General features: G+C 31.0%; 1 protein-coding gene across 3 annotated transcripts in view; it reads left to right on the top strand.

The window, feature by feature from the left end:
• Window positions 1-1364: 1364 nt before the first annotated feature.
• LOC123700999 (fibroblast growth factor receptor homolog 1) overlaps window positions 1365-22197 on the top strand; it is a 71178-nt gene continuing 50345 nt past the window's right edge. For all 3 annotated transcript variants that reach the window (XR_006752669.1, XM_045648403.1, XM_045648404.1), the window contains exon 1: window positions 1365-1540. The gene's annotated coding sequence lies outside the window, so the exon portion shown is untranslated. The remainder of the gene's footprint in view (window positions 1541-22197) is intronic.

Raw genomic sequence — 22197 nt, 5'->3', positions numbered from 1 at the left:
TTGTACAAAAGTAGTCTTCGCCACAGATGCTTCTTTAAAAAAAAAAATATAGCCTATGAAACTAACTATGAAAATTTGAACATCGAACGTTTACTTCGAAACATGAATCGAACAAGCAAAAAATGTTTCATCTTTTCAATTTAAGAATAGATAATATAATCGGACAGTTCTGGCAACTTTTTAACACTATATATGTATATAAATATCATGCGGCGAAATTGAATACGCATTAATAATAAGGAAGTCGGAACAAATGAGATGCCACATTAGTTGTACTAACCGTATAAATGTTCTCCGAATTGTAGGCAGAGGAAATTCATTTCCTCGCAAGAATATCGTTTCTAATAACATAATCATCTAAACATGCCGTTACGTACACATTATATAAATAGATATATGAATGAATGAATGAATACGACATTTAGTGATTGAAGAACATGTAAAATGAATATTGTACGATATATACATACTTCATCGTTTGGTGGTACTTGGTAGGTATCAATAAAATTAGTATGAACATGGAACGTAACGTTTTATTTATGAGGAGGTACCCATCACATTTCCCTAACATATCCCTTTTCGATGTTTTTTAACCTATTACCTACATACCTATAGATTTAACCATAGACACAAAACAATAGACATAAATAAAATTTTGAATTGAAAATAATAAAATGAAACGATTTATCGCAATGAAACATAAAGGCACGACACGAGGAAAAATGATTAATTATTTTGGTATTTAAATGTTTTCACAACCATCTCATTATCTAGAAATTATCTTTCTAATTCTTGTAATTAATTAAATAAGCTTTTCCGCATCTTGTAGAAATTACATGCAATTACTTTTTTAATGCAATACTTAACTCCATTAAAGCATTATACACCTACCAGTTTTCGCTTCCATGCAAACAAGAAACAATTTTATGAAGACGTAAAATCTGTGAAACCAATGCTTTTGAAATCTCGGATAGAATGCATAAAATGAAATCAGCAGTGGAAAGTAAAATAAAATTTTAATGGAGCTATATAACTGGTCTAATTTCCGAACGTCTGTCCGTTACCGCTAAATTGTTTTACAATACAAAATATGTCCAACATTAACATAACAAAACGAAAGCGTTAAAATTCGATCGATAATCAGACGACGATATAAATCACACGAATTATGTAACGGCGCGATCCGAGCGTTTTCTTTAATTTCCACTGAGACAGACAGCGTGACAGGGAGAGAGATAAAATGGAATGCATACAATAGAAAGAGATAAATATATTTAACGGCGTCAGGGACGGGGCTCACGCGCATCGCTCGGCTGAAAGCTCGCCGCTCGCGCCGTCTTCACTCTTCAGTCCTTTCTTGAGCTTTGACGTGTGTTGTTGTGTGTCAAGGCCTCAGCGTATCCTGAAAAAATACACGATTCAGAACTTGGTCGTGTTAAGTGACTCTCAGTGAATTTTTTGTTTACGTGACGTTTCATTTTGACGATATAGTGACTTGTAAGTGCGATTTTGCGCGGGATTCCTCTTCATTCTTTAGTCGGTAAGCGGATTTGTGTTATTTTAAGATATAATTAAATATAGAACGGCGGCTGTATGAAAATATAATTAGTTGAATATTTAAAATGATTCATGGTTAGCTAGAAACAGTTAGACGGTGTCGCCGGTTTGTGTTGAGAAACAGATGTTTGGGTAAATATCAGGTGCACGTTTTTATGAGCACGAAATTTGGCGGCAAAATTTTTCGCGGCAATCTTAGGTATCTTTTATAACACATAATATAATATAATTATTATATTATGATAAAAGATAAGGTATCGTCTATTCAAAATGTAAAATTATTGTTTTTATTTACATAAAGTTTTTTCTTTATTTATAATTAATACAAATGAATACTTATTCGTTATTTAGACCATTTTGCAAACGTAAAAAGTATGCTATGATATACATACATTGATGCTAAATAAAAAATTAAGTATAAATAATTAAATAACGCAATAGCATATTAATAACTTATGTACCTAAGTAGTAAAAAAAACTTCATCCATTTTACTATTTTAATTTTAAATATTATTAATTCTCTGATGATTTAAGTAGCTACATTATTACATAGACGAATACTTTAACAATAGGTATACTTAATATGAAAAAATCAGTTTAAAAAAAAATCTATCTTCACATACTAGTTACTACATAGGAAATAGTGTACTTACAAGACTACATAATGACATAAAATACCTATAAGGTACCCATACTTTATGCATAGAAGACATTCTCTAGTAAGCAAAGTCCATGTATGACCGACTACAAAGTAAATACCTACCTATACTTTATGTATTGAACAAGCTCTCTAGCAATGAATAGCCCTGTATGGTTGCAAGGCCAGAAGCTGGGCATCACCGGACCCTTAGCATTCATCCCGCGTAGCGTAACACGTGGCAAACAATATGTTTTGTAGCCATGGCACAGGGGAGGTGTGGAGTTGCTGTTGATACTACATTTACCTAGTTTATTTTTTTGAGATTTGTTTGAATGTTCTACCAATTGCATTCTGTGCTGTGGCACGCTGTGGTTAGACTATATGATAGGATACGATTCAAATAGTAAAATTACTATGAACTCATAGGTAACACACATTTTTTAAAGTGAAACTTTTATTACATCGTCTCAAACTTTTTGGTCTGTATAGCGCATGTCGCGTGACGCACGATACGAATACGATAATTTTTAGTTAAATGTCTATAGTGTGAAAAAAAGTTTCACTTTTACCGTGGTTTCATAAAACCACACAACATTTTTTTTCATACAAGGCATAGGTGTGTGCAATTGCATGTTTCTGTACTAAAAAGTATAAGAATGTTATTTTCATTGCCTATCTTATTTGACATTTGAAGAAAATATATTAGGTATACAATGTAAATCTTAAAGCATTTATACATAAATATTAAATATCAAATGAGCTATTAAGAACTGTAGATACTATAATAAATTAAAAAAAGACAAAATAATATTTTGACGGCGACTCCATTGCTTCTGTTCCTTACCTCCTGGAATGTAGTCCAAAAGCCAAAACACGTGGTAACCGCAAAAAATAGTCCCAAATGAAGATGTTCTAATGTTAAGCTATTTATTATCTGTTAACATAGGCTAGTGTTGAACAAATAGGTAATTAAATAGATATTTATATTATGTAAAAATCATATAAACTTTATATAATTATATTTATTCGTATCTTGTCTACATAATTATTTTGATTATTTCGAAAAACCATCCATGACACAGCGTAGATAATATTTTAGGACTTTTAAGTAGTTAAAATTGATTGAATCTTGTAATATATAATGCAATAACAAAATTATATTTGAAATTATTAAATATTGGAATTTTTTTTATTATAAATCCTTATTACTTTTATAGAAAAGAATCTACGAAAAGTTGATAGACATGAATGAAGGAGAAAAACACTCTTATAAAATTATATTTAGGTTAATCGTACTAAATTGAGTTTATGGTTAGTTTTACTCAGAATTTCAATGTTGTTTTTTAGTTTTTTAATTTCACTGCAGATATTTTAGTATCTCTTTGATCATTTTAACGAGCTACGCTGTTCATCATAATATAGTTATGATGATTTATTTCGAATATTACATACCAGAAACATTTGACTGACTGCAGTCTTTTTGAGGGTAGATGGTAAATTAAAGAATGTTTACACATGCATTTTCTTTAGAAGTAATTGTTGATAAAATCATATAAAACATTAAAGTTAGGAATATTCGCGATAATGAGGTCTCGCGAATCGCGAATTTTTCTATTTTTAAGATTTGTAATTGAACTTTTTACGTTTAAATCTTAAATTATATATGCGATCAAAAACATGAAATTATGTAAGATAGTACTGACCTGAAAACATAATGTGAATTATACCAACACGTCTGTATTCTGTAGGTAAAATGATCCGCCTATCAAAGGGATGAAAAAGTTAAATAATGGAAATTGAGCGTACACATTACACAAATAATAAAATAATACTCACACAATTTATTATTCACTAGGATAGACATAAGATATATAATCCAGTAATACCTTTTATACGAGAGAGATATAATTAATGGCGTAAGTATAATAAATAGGTAAATTCAAACCACATAAGTAAATATAAGATATTTCGTTTTTATTGAAAAAGAAGATTACGTCATCTTTAGATACTATAATCGCTAAAAACCCAAAGATTCCAAATTTTCATGTACAGTTAGCATTTTCCATACAATTATTTCGGCTATTTTTTACATTTAATTCCACATATCATTGTTAGCATATTATGTTTATGCTTGACGCATCTCATATAAGATACTCATAAAGTTTGCTGCCAAACCGCCGATGGTCCCAAATAATCGTCGACTATCGGAAGAGTTTATTTTAGCTGATCATGTCGTAAAACTACTGGTAAAAGCATTTTCGGGATTCTAGGGTTATAAGTGATTTCATGTATCATTTGTTTTATTTTTAACCGACTTCAAAAAAAGGAGGAGGTTATCAATTCGGCCGGTATGTTTTTTTTTTTTTTATGTATGTACACCGATTACTCCGAGGTTTCTGAACCGATTTACGTGATTCTTTTTTTGTTCGATGCGGGATGGTGTCGAATTGGTCCCATAAAAATTTTATTCGGATAGGCCCAGTAGTTTTTATTTTATGAGCATTTTTGTCTGTGCAAGTTTGAAGTCGGTTGTTTTTAACGCAGTTATTGACTTGTTATTAGATATGACTATTGTACTGTTCAATCATATTGTAATTTATAGTATGGAAATTATAAAGATAATGTCCGAATTTCGTCAGTTTGTGTAGGTTGTTTTTGAAAGCTCATTATCCGTCTATTATCAAAACTGTTTAACAATTTATGAGATAATTTGTTACAGCTTATAAGCAATATTTAAATTAATGAAATAGCTGTTTGATTTGATATACAAGCACTAGATTATTTCATATAGTTAATATATCTATCTTTTGTGTTTGAAGTGAACGCATGTTTATTATGACCGCAGTGCATCAAATATACATTTTAAAAGTTAATTATTTCTCACCACGTTGCACTTAAGTTTGAAGATAATAAAACAGTCAAATAATTACCTTATTTTCGACCGTTTTACAAGCATGGTTAGCTTACCTTTATACCTCTTTGAATATTAACGAAACAATTCATATGTGGAGTGTAAAGTTTTAGTAGTTTTTATTCCAGCGACGATTCTTCTACTCGTATTGCATAATAAATTGGTAATTTATGTATATTTTCAGCTTCAAATACTTCTATTGTAACGTCATCAAGCCCCTTCCGTGTTGTATTGACGAAAATATAATGTAATATCATAATATTATGTTTTATATAAAATATTTTATGTAAAAGTATTAGTTTGCTCTACGTTTTATTTAAGGCTTTTACATGCGCTAATAACCTTGAGCATACTTGACGGATCTCAAACCTCTCACCCTGCACCTTTTTTTTTCCTCGCATTTTGTATTTAAAAAGATACTAATCAGTGAAACAAAAAGTCTTCGTCAGGGACTGTTGTGTAACTGATAATTTATTAAACATAAAATTTTCAGAGCTCTAAGTCAGCAGGTTACGAAGTTTATAGAGTATTTGCGGAAAAATCTATGACCACGGCACATTTTTTTTCTAGAAATCTATTAACTTTGGAAAAAAGTCCTCGCGAGCAATTAAAGATCTAAGACCATCCTATTTTATACATTTTTTTCGGTATTGTGCTTTATGTTGTACCAGACTTTATAGAAGTTGAACAGCCTTAAGGACTTTTTAATTATTATTGTTGTGAAAATGTCATACCTATCTTATAATTGACTCTAGTTAAGTAGGTACCTATTAAATTTCTTAATATAAAATTTCTCCCAGATTGTGTAAGAAATTGTTTTTTTTTACATCTTTTTGTATTCATTAAACTCTCACGAAGAATCAGAGCTGCACTCAGCTCACTTTCAGAGCTTACAGAAAAGGAAAAACTGACTAACTTGGCAACAATTTTATTTTGATATAAATTGTCAATAAGTAGCTCTATCTAATTAATGGTAAATACTCAAGTTCAATAAATGATAATTTATTGTTTATTTATTTAGAACCTGTTATTGTTTATTCGGTCACAATTAAACTAGACATTCGACCTATTAATTAACTTGAACAAATATAGATTCAAAGATATAACGGCGTTTTAAAACGATCAGTAATTTGTTTAAACTATATAACGTTAGTTCTAAGTTCTAACAATTATAAACTAACAAATTAAATTAGAACATACATAATTTTCTTGTTATTAGGTAGGTACCTACATATAGTTGTATGTGTGTAACATAGAAAAAAGTTAAAGATTTTGAAGTGAAACTTCTTTAGGCGCGTTGAGAGTAAAATTTCAAGGTCGCGTCATTGCAATAGCGTTACGTTATAGAGTAAGACGACGATTTTGATATCTTTGAATCTTGCCAAAGAAGTTTCACTTCTGACACGTGTGCTCGTCACACACGCTCTTTTTGTGTTTTTTTTTAATTTGAATGTTCAAATCTTGGTTTCTGTGAGATTGAGAACAAAGTACAATAATTTCCGCCTGTCGCAGCCAGTGGCGTAGCTAAGGGGACTAGGGCCCTGGTGCATAGGGAAAGAATCGGGCCCTCCTCCCCTCTTTCCGCGTACTTTGAACTTATATTTGCCTTCAAAATTATTGATAAGAATAAGAATAGAAAACAGTAGGTAAGTGAACTTATCCCTAGTAACTAGGCTAAATCCATACGTCGTCTCTATTAGAATCTCCATGTGTTTAATAGAAGAAAAAGGGAATAAATAAACAACGACGCACATGACAATATAGAATATTTATTGTACAGATGAGATTAATTAATGAAAAAAACGATTTTTAACAGAATTCCCCTATAATTTCAATTTTTGCGAATTCGTCTATAATTTCACTCAAATCCAAGTTTGATGCCGCCTCATTTTCTATTGCAATTAACGATAAATGTCGGAGGCGATCTTGTCGAATGCTGTTTCTTAAATAATTTTTTATAATCTTCAGTTTACTGCAAGATCTTTCTACTGCCGCGGAAGTAACAGGAATTGTATGAAACAGTAGCATCACTGTATACACTTCCGTAAGGTCACATTCGAGCACGCCAAATTTTGTTATAATTTCTTTGCAAAGCTGGCGAATATTATTATCCATATACCCATCTATAGATATATCCATCCAACCATAATCATCTGTCGACCTATCGATAAAGCTATCGACAATCCTTCCGTAACTATTCAAATACACAAATACCAGTCATCATCCGTATGAATTGTTTTTTTTTATTAGAAAAAAATTTTTTTTGAAAGCTGAGGTTTGAGGGCCCCCTGAGCTCCGGGGCCCTGGTGCACTGCACCACCTGGCCATATGATAGCTACGCCACTGGTCGCAGCTTCCTCCGGACGGTGATAAGAATACTATCATTGCTTGTCACTTTCTATTGATTGACGCATCCAATATCCTTCATATTTATGATGTCCTAGTACTTCCAATTCCTTATGGACGTACTTTTTTATTTTTATATTCGAACAAATTTTCTAACACATGAAATATTTATGGTTGAGCACCTACCTAAAATCAGTATTTCATGATTATTTTAGTTTAGCGTTTATGTACCTATAGGAAAATAAATAAACAAATCTTCTATAGTAGGTACTAGGTAGGTACTTATTACCATTAGTAAAAATACAGTAAAAATCTTAAACTGGCTATAAATTTAAAAGAAAATGCACCCATAACGCAAAGGGTAATAAAGACAAAATACATTTAAGGCCGTGTACGCGGTCCGTGCGCTGTTTGGCTCAAATATGTGATTTTTCAAACCAGATTGTCCATCAACCACTTATCTTACAAACATATGAATTACTAATAATTTTAGGAAATTTTATTGTTTATATAGTTAGTTAAGAGTTTTTTTCAATTAATACAGTATTTGTGAATACCATCAAGATAACTGAGCCGATGATTACTTGATTTCACTTTTAGTGTCAATTTCGAAGCTAAAAATATCTGAAATTGCTGACAGATCTAACACACATTTTTTTTAACAAACTGCAAAAATCCTTATTAAAATAGTTAGTTAAAAGATTTTTTTATTTTGGACTCCTAACTTACGAAATTAAAATCCGAACAATGTGAATTTTTTTAGAAATTATAGTCGACAAAATGATTATTTTCACCAAGATATTTGACTTAGTTGAATATAATTTATACATATTGCAATAAAAGAACGTCTTACTTATAAGATTAAATTTAAAAAATCAACTAAGGTACCTCTATTATTTTTCTACAATTTTTTTTAAAGTACTATAAAACACAGCGCGCGACCCGATTAAAATCAGTCGGCAGCGAGCCTTCCCAGAGAGAGGACATGTTGCTCGGCGCTCTCCTGTGGACCTATGCTTTTCATAGTAAAAGGATAGCGCAAGCCGCGATCTATCGTAATAGATCGCGGAGATTTTGACTTGCGTTAAATTGAATAAGCGCTCTTAAATGCGTGTAAAATTGGAATCCAACATGGCCGCCATCAAATAGAGTGACCACAAATGGGACCGCTTCACGGTAATCATGGGACACTAATGTGACCACGCATCACGACATAGATAATATTCCCTTTTGTTCACTTGCTTTACATTTACCGACGTATATTATTCGTGAGTAACGAAATTTTAATCTCTAAGGATTTTCTAATTTGTTTGATACATGTTTGATAGTATCGTAATTGGTAGTTCTAAATGTTGACGCGTTGTGTGTGATATTAATTTGTCTTACAAAGATTAGAGAGAACAATCCATACTAATATTTTAAATGTGAAACTAAGTCTGTTTGTTACGCTTACAAACAAACAATTATATACTACTACTAAACCGATCTGAAAAGTACAGATATAGCTTGAAACCTGATAAAAGACATGGGGTTTTTCTTTTAAAAGGCGGGCAGTGCCGCGGACAGAAAGCCAGTTACTTATAAATTATAATGCTTAATTAAATTAAAAATAATCTGTTTAAGATACTTTCCATGAGATGTTTTTAAGTTTAATAAATCACAAAGAATTTAGAGAAAAAAACAAAATACTAAAGTGACACCTACATGATTTTGTTATATGGCGGAAAAGTCGTAAAGCTTGAAAGGTGCTTTCAATAAAGATAATTTTTAAGTGTTCTTTATTTATATACCTACTTATCAAAATAAAAATATATTACTGACATTACTAGAATAAGAAAGTAGTTTTTGGATGTTTGTATATTTGAAAAAATGAAATTACATAGTTAATAACTTACACGTTTTCAATAGGGAAATAAATAATAATCAAATAATCAATGAATAAAGGTATGTATATGTAACATTTAGTAAATTATGATATTTACGTATACGTAATATTATAATATTTGCATATTAGATACTATTATGACACTTATAGTAGTTTATTAGGATTAACATTATCTATGATCACAGATAATATAATATGCCACGTGACCAATATTAAAGCGAAACAAAACACGCTCGTTGTAATTCAATAAAACAAAAGCGGCCAGTGATTGTCTCAATCACATGAGAGGAACATTATCTTCGATTGTCTGACCGCTAGGGATGTACCGATGGTATCGATACTTTTATCCCGTACCGAGTGCGCACGATGATTATAATTTATCGAACTCTAACCAATAACAGCTAGTGGGTATCTTTTTGTAATTGAAAATGTATTGTTAATGATTGGAAAATGTCGAATAATTAAAAAAACGCATTTTTTTATTACAGTAAAACAAATACCTAGTAATTCTGAACATTTAATTATTATTAAATCAATTAAAAGTTTATTTGCAGTTTTGTATTAATTAGTATGTACCTACTATCTACCTTAAACAATACTAGCTTTCCACCCGCGGCATCGCCCGTGCAGTTAAAGAAAAACCCGCATAGTTCCAGTTCCCATGGGATTTCCGGAATAAAACCTATCCTATGTCCTTTCTCGGGTATCAAAATATCTCCATACCAAATTTCATGAAAATTGGTTCAATAGTTTAGGCGTGATTGAGTAACAGACAGACAGACAGAGTTACTTTCGCATTTATAATATTTGTATGGATATGATATTATTTTCTTTTCTATATAAATGTTATTATCAAAAATATATTTCATCAAAAAAACATCAATGTCATATGAGTACAACGTATTAAATTATGCCATCTCTTCATCCTATTGGAGACAAACTGTACGCTTGTCAAAACATAACACAACATGGACCCTAAGGTTAAGTGTTAGAGTTCAATTTGATTCGAATACCTTCTCAATTCAATACAGTAGTATAAATTGTAATAAATTTCAATTAATACGATGACAGGGTATTGTCTTACGAGATTTGGTAACGTTGTATCGTGCGAACTTTTTACAATGCCTTGAATTCGTTTATTATAACAAAAAGTATAGATATAGATATTATGTGCTTTATTCAATACTTACCTTTAATTTGTCGACTTGTAGTATTTTTTAAATATTGAGGTGTGTCCAGGATTAAAGCAGCTAAAAATATTAATAAATATTGCAAGCTTTCGTCGTAATTTGTACCTCCGTAAGGTACCTAAATCTTATCAAAATTGAACAAAAGCTGTAAATAAATATTGACAGTAAACAGTTTTAACAAGTAAAGTCACGTTCTATAGTATTGATATTGAAGAGTAATTTGCAAAATGTTATTCAAATGAAATTGGCGAAGAATAAAATAAAAATGTTATTTTACTGGTAATGTAGTATTTATTTAACTTTATTTCATACGCAAATACCTTACAAATGTATAGTTTACATTACAAATAACTGAAAATGAAGTAAATTTGTCCAGCAGCAAACTTTAATACTCATTGATGTTAAAAGTTACTCAATTAGGTCTTAATCTGTTAAACATCGCCTCAAAAAACACTACCAAAACACATCCCAATCAAAATTTCTTAACAGCCATTTCAACCATTAATTTACACTTAACCATATAAAAATATTTCGAAGCGAACTGTATCAATAGCTTCTGAAAAGTCCTTTTAAAATACCTAAGTGTAAAATGTTACCTAATTATACGGTTCACTGCTATTGTTTGTGTTGCGATTTATTATGATGGTGTTATGTAAAGTGCACGTGGTTCATAAGTATTGTATTTGAATGCGCTTCTTGTTTTATATTGACGCTCCTTGAATATTTTTGTAACGTAGTTAGTAGTAACACTCGTAAGTGACGTTGACATCTGAAGGTATTGGTCAAAGATCGGGTGCAAAAGATCGAGAGATAAAAGTTTAACGAAATTCCCTAAAAAAACTTGGTAAGACCATAGCACATATCATAGCACAGTATGTAATGCAGTTCATTTAGGGCTAGTAACATGTCATCTGCTTCAATGATATCTCAAATAAATGAAATATCATCCAAAAATACACATGACAAAGAAATTGAAAAAAGATGCAGAACTCTCTAAAGTAGCAAATTATGTTAAGCAACCTTCTTCAACACCTATCATTTGTATTCCATCCAACAAATCAATACAACTCATTTTAAAAGTAATGCCCTATAATCAAAACTTTTTATATGCGAAGTGCATCAGCATCTTACATCATTTCCATGCGCATTACACCCCGGGTTAAAAATCACATAACAATCCACTCGGATATGATAATGGCGAACGCTATGGATGCGATGGAATATTCAAATTTTACTTCATTTGCCGTTGAGTGAGCACGTTTAATATTTCTATACTGACATCAGAAATCATTCCCGCTTCCTCGTACGTGGAGTGCATTCTATCGACATCTGTCCTATTCGTACCTTCCTTAATTGGGAACGTGTGAAAGAGACGGTGAATGTTTGAAGAGCGTCTTATAGCAGTCAATCATCTATATTCGTGGTGGCTAGTGGAATATTATCGAAGCTTCCGGTTGTGTTAAGTCATTGACTTGAAAAAGGCTCATTGCTAGGAACATTTTTGACAAAGTAAATTCAAGTGATGATATTTTACTGTATAATCTTTTTTCATATCTTGAAATCTGTTAATCTGCTGCAGCAGAACGTGCGAAAATCGAAAATAAAACAATTAAATCGAAGTATTGTTTAAATGGGTCACTAAAGGTTCGCCTTGTGTCAATTATGCAAATAAATCCATTTAATTTACTTAAATAAGATCTGCATGGAAAAGATACCGTATTCTTATTCGATTTCTCCGCTAGTGGACACAATGGTAATTAAAAATTTTCTTCAACCAATTTGACAAAACTAAGATCGACCTATGAGTAATTTCTTTTTAAAATAGTGTGAATCCCGAGTACAAAATAAAACTTATTGCAATATTATTTCAAGATAAAGACAAAAAATATTATCAGAATTATTATAAAAAGTTGCACGTTACAAGTGGTCCAAGAATAGAACCCTGCGGAACTCCCGAAGTAACACGGCTTTGTATCGAAGGTATTTAACATGTGCAAAGACGATGAAGAACACCTTGTAAATATTAATCGCTCCCCATATAAGAGTGCGCCGTTAGTAACCGGTACCGAGCGTTTGCAGCATTGTTAATTGAATTTGTTAATTAAATGTCGTTTTAGTTATGTTTGTCTTGCTGGCTATCTAGGACCTTGTTTTGCACTCTTGTTGGTTTAATTTACTATACATAGTATTCAAATAATGTTAATGAATTCTTATCCTGATCGGGGGTAACGTTGTGAAAGGCTTAAGGGAAGTCCTTTTGTTTCCTTACGCGTCGTTACACATTTTAATTAATGAGTTAATTTTTAGATTCAGTTAATCGTCAAATTCTAATGAAGTTGCGGTTAATCTCGATGATTCCTTCATTAACATTAACGTCTTACTTGGTATTGTTCAGTCGGCTAACATAAATAAAGCTGGCGTTTGAATATAAAACGAAATTCAATGTAACGTGTACGAACTTTCACTGAATGAATAAAACGCCACACACGAGGTTTTAAAATTCGAGGCGCTATTCAGTAAACCGTTCGATTAACAAGAAAGAATTTTGTCACGACAAGATCCGAGAATTCATTACGAATGTGGGGAATGCTAATGCCTGTCACATTTGTGCTGGATTGACGGCGTGTTATTACGTTTTTGAGACCAGAATTGGGCCGCGTCTCGCATGTTTGTGGGAATTGGATCCTTGCCTGTCAGGCAACGGAAAATCTTAAAGCGAAGGGTAATTAAAGTGAATTTATTTGTTCAATTTCATCTGTTTGGACTTTTTAGTCTGTTGAATTTTTATGGCAATCCATTTCCATTTTTTATTCGTTTCTGTCTCTTTCCTTGCACGCTGACGCAGCGTGATGCATCCGACTCACAGTCTGTACTTTGTTACTATTTATTAAAAAAATATGAAATAATATAATATTAGTACCTATATGTTTAAAAACATTTATTTTTATCACATGTCCGTATAAAGTTTGAATAATTCAAAATTTTATGTCGCTTCCCATATTTCGCATTCGATATTATCACTTCTTCCTGTCGATTCGATGAAAATCAAAAAAAGGGAATTTATTAGGTGTTGCCGTATAAATAATTTCCAACGAGGTGTCGGACTTATCACCAGCTATTGTCCAATGAGATTTTATCTCAGTATTGTAATGTTTTGTCCCGGTATGGTCGTGAAATGAATCGGGAATAAGGCCGCCTTCTGAGAAATAGTTCTTTGTTAAAAAACGTAAGATCTGTGCGAGGGATGAATAGGTAAACAATATTTAATATCACGCTGTATCACATATTAATTCATTGGAGGAGCGTTTGAAATTACCGACTTTAATTATTGATACACCCAACTAAACTTGCATAATGCATACCTATAGAGAAAATTACTAAATTAAATTATTTTACAAAGTGTTAAAAATGTTTTATACCTAACATCAGACATAAAGGATCAAAACTAATTATTCTTTGAAAAATTTTATATGGTTTCAATTTCCAGAATTAAAATAAGAAGTTTATGTTAAATTTCGTCTGATCTATTTAATTTGTATGAATATAAATTATTCTAAACTATAAAAGTTTAACTATAAAATCCACCATGTACTTAGGTGCAGTAGTCCATCAGTTAAAAGTATTCGAGCACATAATAAAACGAATCACCTCAAGTGTGTCTATTCATAGCAATCTGAAGAGGTTTAGAAGTAAACATGAACTATCAAGTGAAGTAGCCGCATTTAACTAATCTATGCTGGTCCACCTACGTACGCCCCTATTGTTACGATTTTAGGGTCCCCTGGTCAATTATCTATTTTGTGTACACTTTGAGTACTAGTGGAGGTATATGGGTTAATTGTATTTTAGATATGTTGTGATCCTTGTTTTATAAAGGCTATATTTGTTTTATAACGTCAATGAAATCGATTTTTTGAACTAATACAAATATTCAAATTTTATTGAAATATTCTGTATGTTTTGTTCCTATTATGTTGTTTCTTTATCCTTTTAGCACTCTGTATAAAATAGAAAACTTATTTAATGAAGCCAATAAAAATTCCTTATTGGTACTAACTACCTATATCCGTTGGAAATAATGTAGGTATCTACAGAAAATACTTTACGATGACTTATTGCAACATGTAGAATACAGATGAATTATGTAGTAGATTGTTTTGTAGTAATTAAGGATGAATAAAGGACTATTAGCGCCATATAATCTTCCATGTATTATATAATGTTCACATAATTGTTTTAAATAACCTAAGATCCTGGTATAGACATTGGTGAAATACTTCTCTAGTTATTCTTTTCAATTACATATTTATTATTAATAGTTAATATTCTTTTAAGTAAGAACTAGTTAATTGATTGAGGTAATTAAATTGTTTTATATTTTCTATTCATAAATGTATAAAGTTATTTGACAATAGCATAGCGTAGTCAAAAGTGTGCAAATGTAATGCGCACTGCATTACATTTGATATGATTGATTAATTTCACTGCTTGAAAATATACTAGTATATATTTTATTGTTGTTAATGTTTTATCTAACTTCCCTACAGGAAACCTTACGCGTTTATGGCGCGAATACTAAAATAATCGTAGCATATTTCGAATATTATACGGAACCGCTGCATCTCCTTTAGTAACTAGGTAGTAACCTAATTTTTAATGTCTGGTTTAAAGAAAGCGTTTGGCTGATCCATTTCGCCTTTTGTTTTTAACACAAAGGATGTTATTGTTAACGATGTGTCTGTTAAATCTGGGCTTAGTCCCGTTTTATAATACGTAATTTCTTAACTAATAAATGGATTTTGTTTAAATTATGAAAAAGTAATGAGTGACTTTTATTAAATAAAATGTTTTTAAAATGCTTGTATAAGCTGTTTTAATCGAAAATATTGTACTTTAATTGGTTTTAAATTAAGTAAATGAGCATGTTATATTTCTGAATCTGGGTATACCTGAAGCCGTTGGTAAAGGACCAAAACAAAAATTTAATATTCTACTTTAAATTTACCAAAACTAATTTGATTTACAAGAAACTAGTTTAACCTGACATTTTGTTTGTAAAATAACCTCAAAGTGTAAGGATTTATGTTCAACACTTTTTGATTGCACTCAAATCTCTGTGATGTTGGCTATAAATTCATCTGATATATCCGCTTGGTGTTTATTTGTGTGTAACCAATACTTTAATATTTGCTATTATTTGGTTTAAATATTAAGAAGACTTTTGATCTGCTTTAAAAGTTGGTCTTGAAGACAAACTATGAAATATTCGTTTGGTTTCATTTAACATTACATTGGAACTTTTATTGTTAGCTTCTTGCCTAATATTCAAGTATGAATAAATGTATTATTATATTTTATTTATATTCAGATATTTTATTAGTGCATATAAACTGTCGTAATAACTCAGGCCCCGGAACCACAGACACAATAGAAAATCTATTGTGTCGTGGACCGATCGGGCCGCTTGGGGCTCAAAAACTTTTCATAAAATAAATTATTTCACAGCTTTCGCTGAAACCTTAAATGCAAATAACACATGGAACTTAGTAATTATCCGGGTGCCAAAGATTAAAAAGAATTTGACCCAAAGAGGTCTAAATTTCTATAGGGCCTCTTGCAATCAGATTAAAAAAAATCATATCAAACTAGCTACTGCTAGGTAGCGCTTAATAAATAGGTAGGTATATAGGTAGGTAGGTACCATACATTGATGTGTATACATATTATTATTTGTGTACATTTATGTCTGACAGACAAATTACGCACAATTTATGTGAGTGTAGACAGAATAACGGTTAAATAAACACATTTAATTCGTAATTAAGTCGACGCAAGTTAATTTTGTTCGCATTCATTAGTCTTGAGGTGTTGAAATAATTGCCGCGTGTGTATGTTTTATGGAATGAAAAAGGTTTTTTATGGTAGTAATAAGCTGATACAGAAATGGCAGTTTTTAGTCAGTCGATTTCAATAATGCCGTCGAAGTGAGTTCTGGCGAATTACAATAAAATATTATATTCTTTCTTAATATACTTTCGATTGAATATTTTACAGTTTCATTATATCAATATAATTTGCAAATATACTTCATATTTTTAAATAAACAACTCGTACACGTAACTATACAGTTACATGTTATCGATACAACGTACAACCCTATGATTTTATCAACACAGTTTGGCTCTGCCACAGAACTGCTGTATTTCGCAAAATTATTATCAATTTGCAAGAACAATTCACATCACGTAACGGGCACTACAATTGAATAAAGATTCGCCGCGGGTCACTATAGTGATGTCCACTTGTCGATAGCGAGGACATTTATCGATATTTATGTGACAGATTCGCAATTGCTTGTGTGCGATTTATTTATTTATTTTATTTGAATAAGAAAAAAAGTTTGTAGATAAAGATTGATTTCGAGATTTAGGTAGATGATAGTTCATAAAAATGAGAACACACAAAAACACAACAGCGAATCAGTATTCGACACAAAGATGGAAAAATATCTTTGTATCAATCATTTTCTTTTACCACCATGTTAAAGACATGTAAAAAAATCATAAACTATCTCGTATTAGTTCCCATGAAATACATCGTAAGTACATCACGTTATTTACACGAAAAAATAAACATTTACAAACCTTAAATAAAACAAGGTTATGTGAATCATCGCCGGTGTTACCCAGATTATATTGTTAAATATAGTCGATATTAAATATTATTTCGAACATCACTAGTAAATTTAGCGTTGATTTAAAAATTATTAACTTTGCGTATGGGGGGGATATTCTTTCCATAGTTTTGTATATAAACGTGTACGGAAGTTTTTTGTTACAATGATTTTATGGGGTTTCAATGGAGAATTAAATGTGTATTTATGTGTTTGTGGGAAATGGGGGTTTGTAGCGAATATTTTAGATAATAGTTTGTAATTGGAAGCAAGTTAAACGGTCAATTTGTAAAGCTCTTTGTTATTGTGTATCGTTTACAGAAATAGCATTGTTTATTAGCAAGGGTTGCAATGTATTTGATGCTGGACCGATACAAATCAAATTTTTGGTGGGTGTAGTTTCTACAATAAAGTCCAAACACTAATACAATATATATAAAGGCAAAATCGAAAAAAATATTTTATGAAATTGATCAAAATAATTTATAATTACAAAATAGTGAAAAATTAAGACAGCGTAGTAAACTGAAAGTATGTATTTGAATTTACTAAGTGTTTAGTGAAAAACTAAATATACACAGGGCTATTATCAGGTCATAACTCGGCAGTATTATTTGGGCTACGATTTTGCAGATCCCATGAACAGATTGAAAACAGCAGTTCGGTCGTTTGTTTACGCGAGTTACTTGCTACAGTGTTAGTCACTATTACACCTAATAGTTTAAAGCATTCACTGGTAGAGTAATAAGTGTACAATGATTCAGTTGCTTTACCAAAGCTAGTAATGGCCACAAATTTTAAGCTAGACAATTTTGGAAATATTTTTTTAGTTTTAATTTTGATAACCTTGTATGAAAAATAAGTTTATTTTAAATAAAATAAGTCCAGCGTGATTTCTCCTTTTACTCGGCTGAGTACATATATGACATTGAAATTGAGTTCCTAAATTGTATTTTGAAACTTATGCTATTCAAAATATGATGCAATTAAATTGGTAGAGATGGTATAATTGGAATATGTATCCCATTTAGTAATGTTCTTTACATTATCAAATCATAAACAAATCCGCTTCAGATGAATACAGTTAGTAACAGCATTACTTAGCTACTAGACGATGTAAACGAAGCACCATATTATATACAATACGAAAATAGCGTATTGCGTCCAAGATTTGACCGCGTACATAAAATTAGATGAAGATAATGCGACGTAGTTTTAATGTGACGGTAATGTATGTTTTAACCGGTTTTCCGCGATATTGTATGATATCGATATGTATCTATATTTTATATTAGGTACCTATAATATATATTTAAACTAGGTTTCCGCCCGCGGCTTCGCACGCGCAGTTAAAGAAAAACCCGCACAGTTCCCGTTCCCGTGGGATTTCCGGGATAGCGTCATTTTCCCGGGATAAAAAGTAGCCTATGTCCTTTCTCGGGTATCAAAATATCTACATACCAAATTTTATGAAAATTGGTTCAGTAGTTTAGGCGTGATTGATTACTTTCGCATTTATAATATTAGTATGAATGTACCTATTATAAAAATTACGCAGTAGGAAAGTCGCTTTCTCGTGTGTATTTTAGGGTGATCTTTCCACGTCTATCGTCACACATATCTTTTAGATGAAAATGTTTTGTTTACATGACTGTCTTATAATAGACCTTATTATATTTTATCAAGGATAAACTCAATATACACGTAAATCTATATTATATTATGAAGGTTAGAGTCATAGTGTAAATGTTCTGTTTTATGTTCAACGCAGAAGAAACCGCGGGTCAAAAACAATCTCAGGCTATGTAAATAACTACTAATCTTACTTATCAGTCATCTGATATATGCATTCGATTTACAATTCCTGTACAGCATGTGAATACTGAGTAATTTCAAAGAATGTTTTATATTTAGACGTAATGTTTCTACGTACGGATAACGTTTACTGAGATATCCATTAATTTCTTTTGAAACTAAATTATTCACATGTTCCTTATTGATTCTGTTCTGAAGACAATTTGGACGAATTCGATAAACAATACGTTTCTGCTGGGCAATTCCTTGGAAAACTATTGTTTGAATGGAAGTTTAAAATGAAAACGTCACGGATTTGTTTATTTTAGTGTTTATAAAACGTTCTAGAATTTAAACTACGTTTCTTGTATAAGATTTGGTTGGCAAATAATATAAAGTATAAAATATTTTGTATATCTAACGCTGACCGGAAAATTCTACAAATACTGGTTAGCCGAGGTTCATATAGACATCTACATCGATAATTAATGAATCGTTATTTTGAATATGTATTATGCTACTGGTACAAACGTAACTTTACATTTCTTTAAAAGATCTCACTTGAAAAATATTTTGAACAAACTCAACTCATTATCTACGACAATCTAAATGGTACACTAAGTTCAAAGTTATCAAGTAGCAATGTGTAGCACTCAAAAACACAAGCACTTTATTGAAGTACAACCCTTCTTAAATATAAATAAATCAATTGGTCTGTCCCGATGTCAATTATAGATTAATGGTTAGTGTTGTGCGTGGGTATTGTCGATACAATATGTGAAAAAACGAGTCATTTATTCATGCGGTTTGTTGTGGGTAAATAATTGTACCCATATATTAAATCAAATGTTATTAATGGTATTACCATTAGCCGGGCCGACCGGGAACTAATTTTAGTGAAAAATATATTGAAAGTATTTTTCGGAAATGCTATTATATAATAGTGTGTCATTTAATTTTTGCATTTGGAGTTTTGTAATAATAATACCAACAATTTTATTTCAACAGCAAGCGAATTTATTCATAATGTTTTTGGAATTAATTTGTTCCATGTTCATTTTCTCCAAAAAAAATGTGCATGCAAGTCTCGTTTCATTGATAAAATAAAAATAAAAAAATAGTTTTTATACGAAAGGACAGTTTCTCGTTAAAGCTGTAACATCAATATATCAATGCAAACATGAATGCGTGTTTTCGAGATAATATACGCATTGTTTATTCTCAAGAGATAAGACTACGGTCAAGGGCGGAATCGCAAGCTCAATGCAGTTTCTTGTTTTCGTATTATTTTTAGATTTACTGTAGGTATTTTGAATTTTACCTGCTTTAAATTATAAAGGAGAAAATCCATATAACTCAGGCCCCGGAACCACAGACACAATAGAAAATCTATTGTGTCTGGGACCGATAGGGCCGCTTGGGGATCAATGGGTTAATTAATAATACTAATTACTAATGATTAATAAACAATGTGTGTTAAGTTACATAATATATTTGGTAGTTGTTATGCATTAAATAATAATAAATAATTTAAAATATTACGGATATAACACCTGAACTGAATGTCTTTGAATTTTTTACTATTTATTTTTAAGATGCACCTAAGTATTGTATAAGATATAAGATGTTGTATCTACAGACTACACCCCGTTTTCCTCGATCAAATATCTCTTTTAAACTGAATTTTATAAATCCTATAAAAGGTCTACTATCTACACGTTGTAAATTAAATAAAAAAAAGTTTGATATATCAAATAAACAACGCATCCCAATTCGCGCGCATTTTATCAACTAGCATTAAAAACTAAAACTGCCGCATCCAACATACAAATACAAACGTTTTTTCGTCAAACAAAAAGGTGTGCAGGAAGTTTACAGCACGTGTTCATTGCACAGGATGTTGACTCGCTACGACTTGCGCTAGTTACTGGCTACAGTGGTTTATAAATGAACGCGTGTTTTGTGCTTTTGGATATGGTAGTTTATTTTGTGCAAAATTACACGCAAGTCGAGAATAACAAATTTGCAAATTTTGTCAATTTTATATTTGGATAGGCTTAAAATAATGTGGATTTCTTTTTCATAGTGTATATTTTTTTTAAATTGAATATAATTTTAGCTTAGTAATGGGTGCATACTGCATAACGCACATCTTAGTTGTTACTGTATACAAAATTACAAATTGAACATTATTTGCGATAAAAAATAGTAAGGTTAATACCAAACCGCAATAAGAATTACTACCTACACCTCTTCAATTGTATAATTTATTATTTAAATACGTTATTAGTATTCCAAATGCTACAAGGTATTAAAAAGAGCAATGTGATGACATTTTTATCAATGAAAAGGTATAAAAGGTGTAATTGAGGTTTTAGCGGTTTGTGGTTTTGTAATAATATATTATTGAGAATAATAAATTATAAATAATTCATTCCGACCACAAAAGTACATTCAACGTGTGATATAAGTGCAAATGATAATAATTTATTATGTTACTTAATTGTTCTAACCTTGCAAGGTTACGCTTGTAACCTTGCATCTTTACTTATAAAATAGTTTTTTGTGCGGCCTATTTCTGTGTACCTATCTACCAGCTTTAAGCAACATCTAAATATTATGTAATATGAATCAATTAGTATTTCTCGTATTAAATACCTTCCGAAAATTACACTCAGCCTAAATCATGCTGATATAACTACATAGATATACCTATCTTAATAAAAATTAAGAGACCAAATTATTAGAATAGTCGAATGAAAGAATATCTATGGTAGACATAATAATTACTTTAGCAACTGTAGAACCTCACAAAGTACATCATCACAGTATGAAATAATTAAATTAAATTAATTTATAATTAAAATGAAAACTTCAAACACCCTCTATGAGGAACAGCTCAGGAATATTAAAATAAAAACAGCCACGCCCGCCATCTGGCGGCGCGTCGGAACAACTACTTTGTTATATAATTATTGTTTATTTTACTTGCACCAATGTTCTGCGTTATGCATACAATAAAAACCAATGAACGAACTGAAGTTGATAAAAAAGTGGGGATTTTTTAGTGAGTAGAGAAACTAAACCTGATTTTGCTTGGCAGTTTTTAGTCTCTCAAAATTTTGGGAAAAAAGTTTGAAATTTTCTCGACTTTATTCTATTAACAACTTTAACAGTCAAGTCGAATATTTCATAAAATGC

Source organism: Colias croceus, chromosome 20 (assembly GCF_905220415.1).
Source record: "Colias croceus chromosome 20, ilColCroc2.1".
Lineage (NCBI taxonomy): Eukaryota > Metazoa > Arthropoda > Insecta > Lepidoptera > Pieridae > Colias > Colias croceus.
Note: the sequence above shows the minus strand (reverse complement) of the source record. Positions and strands in the feature narration are given on the sequence as shown.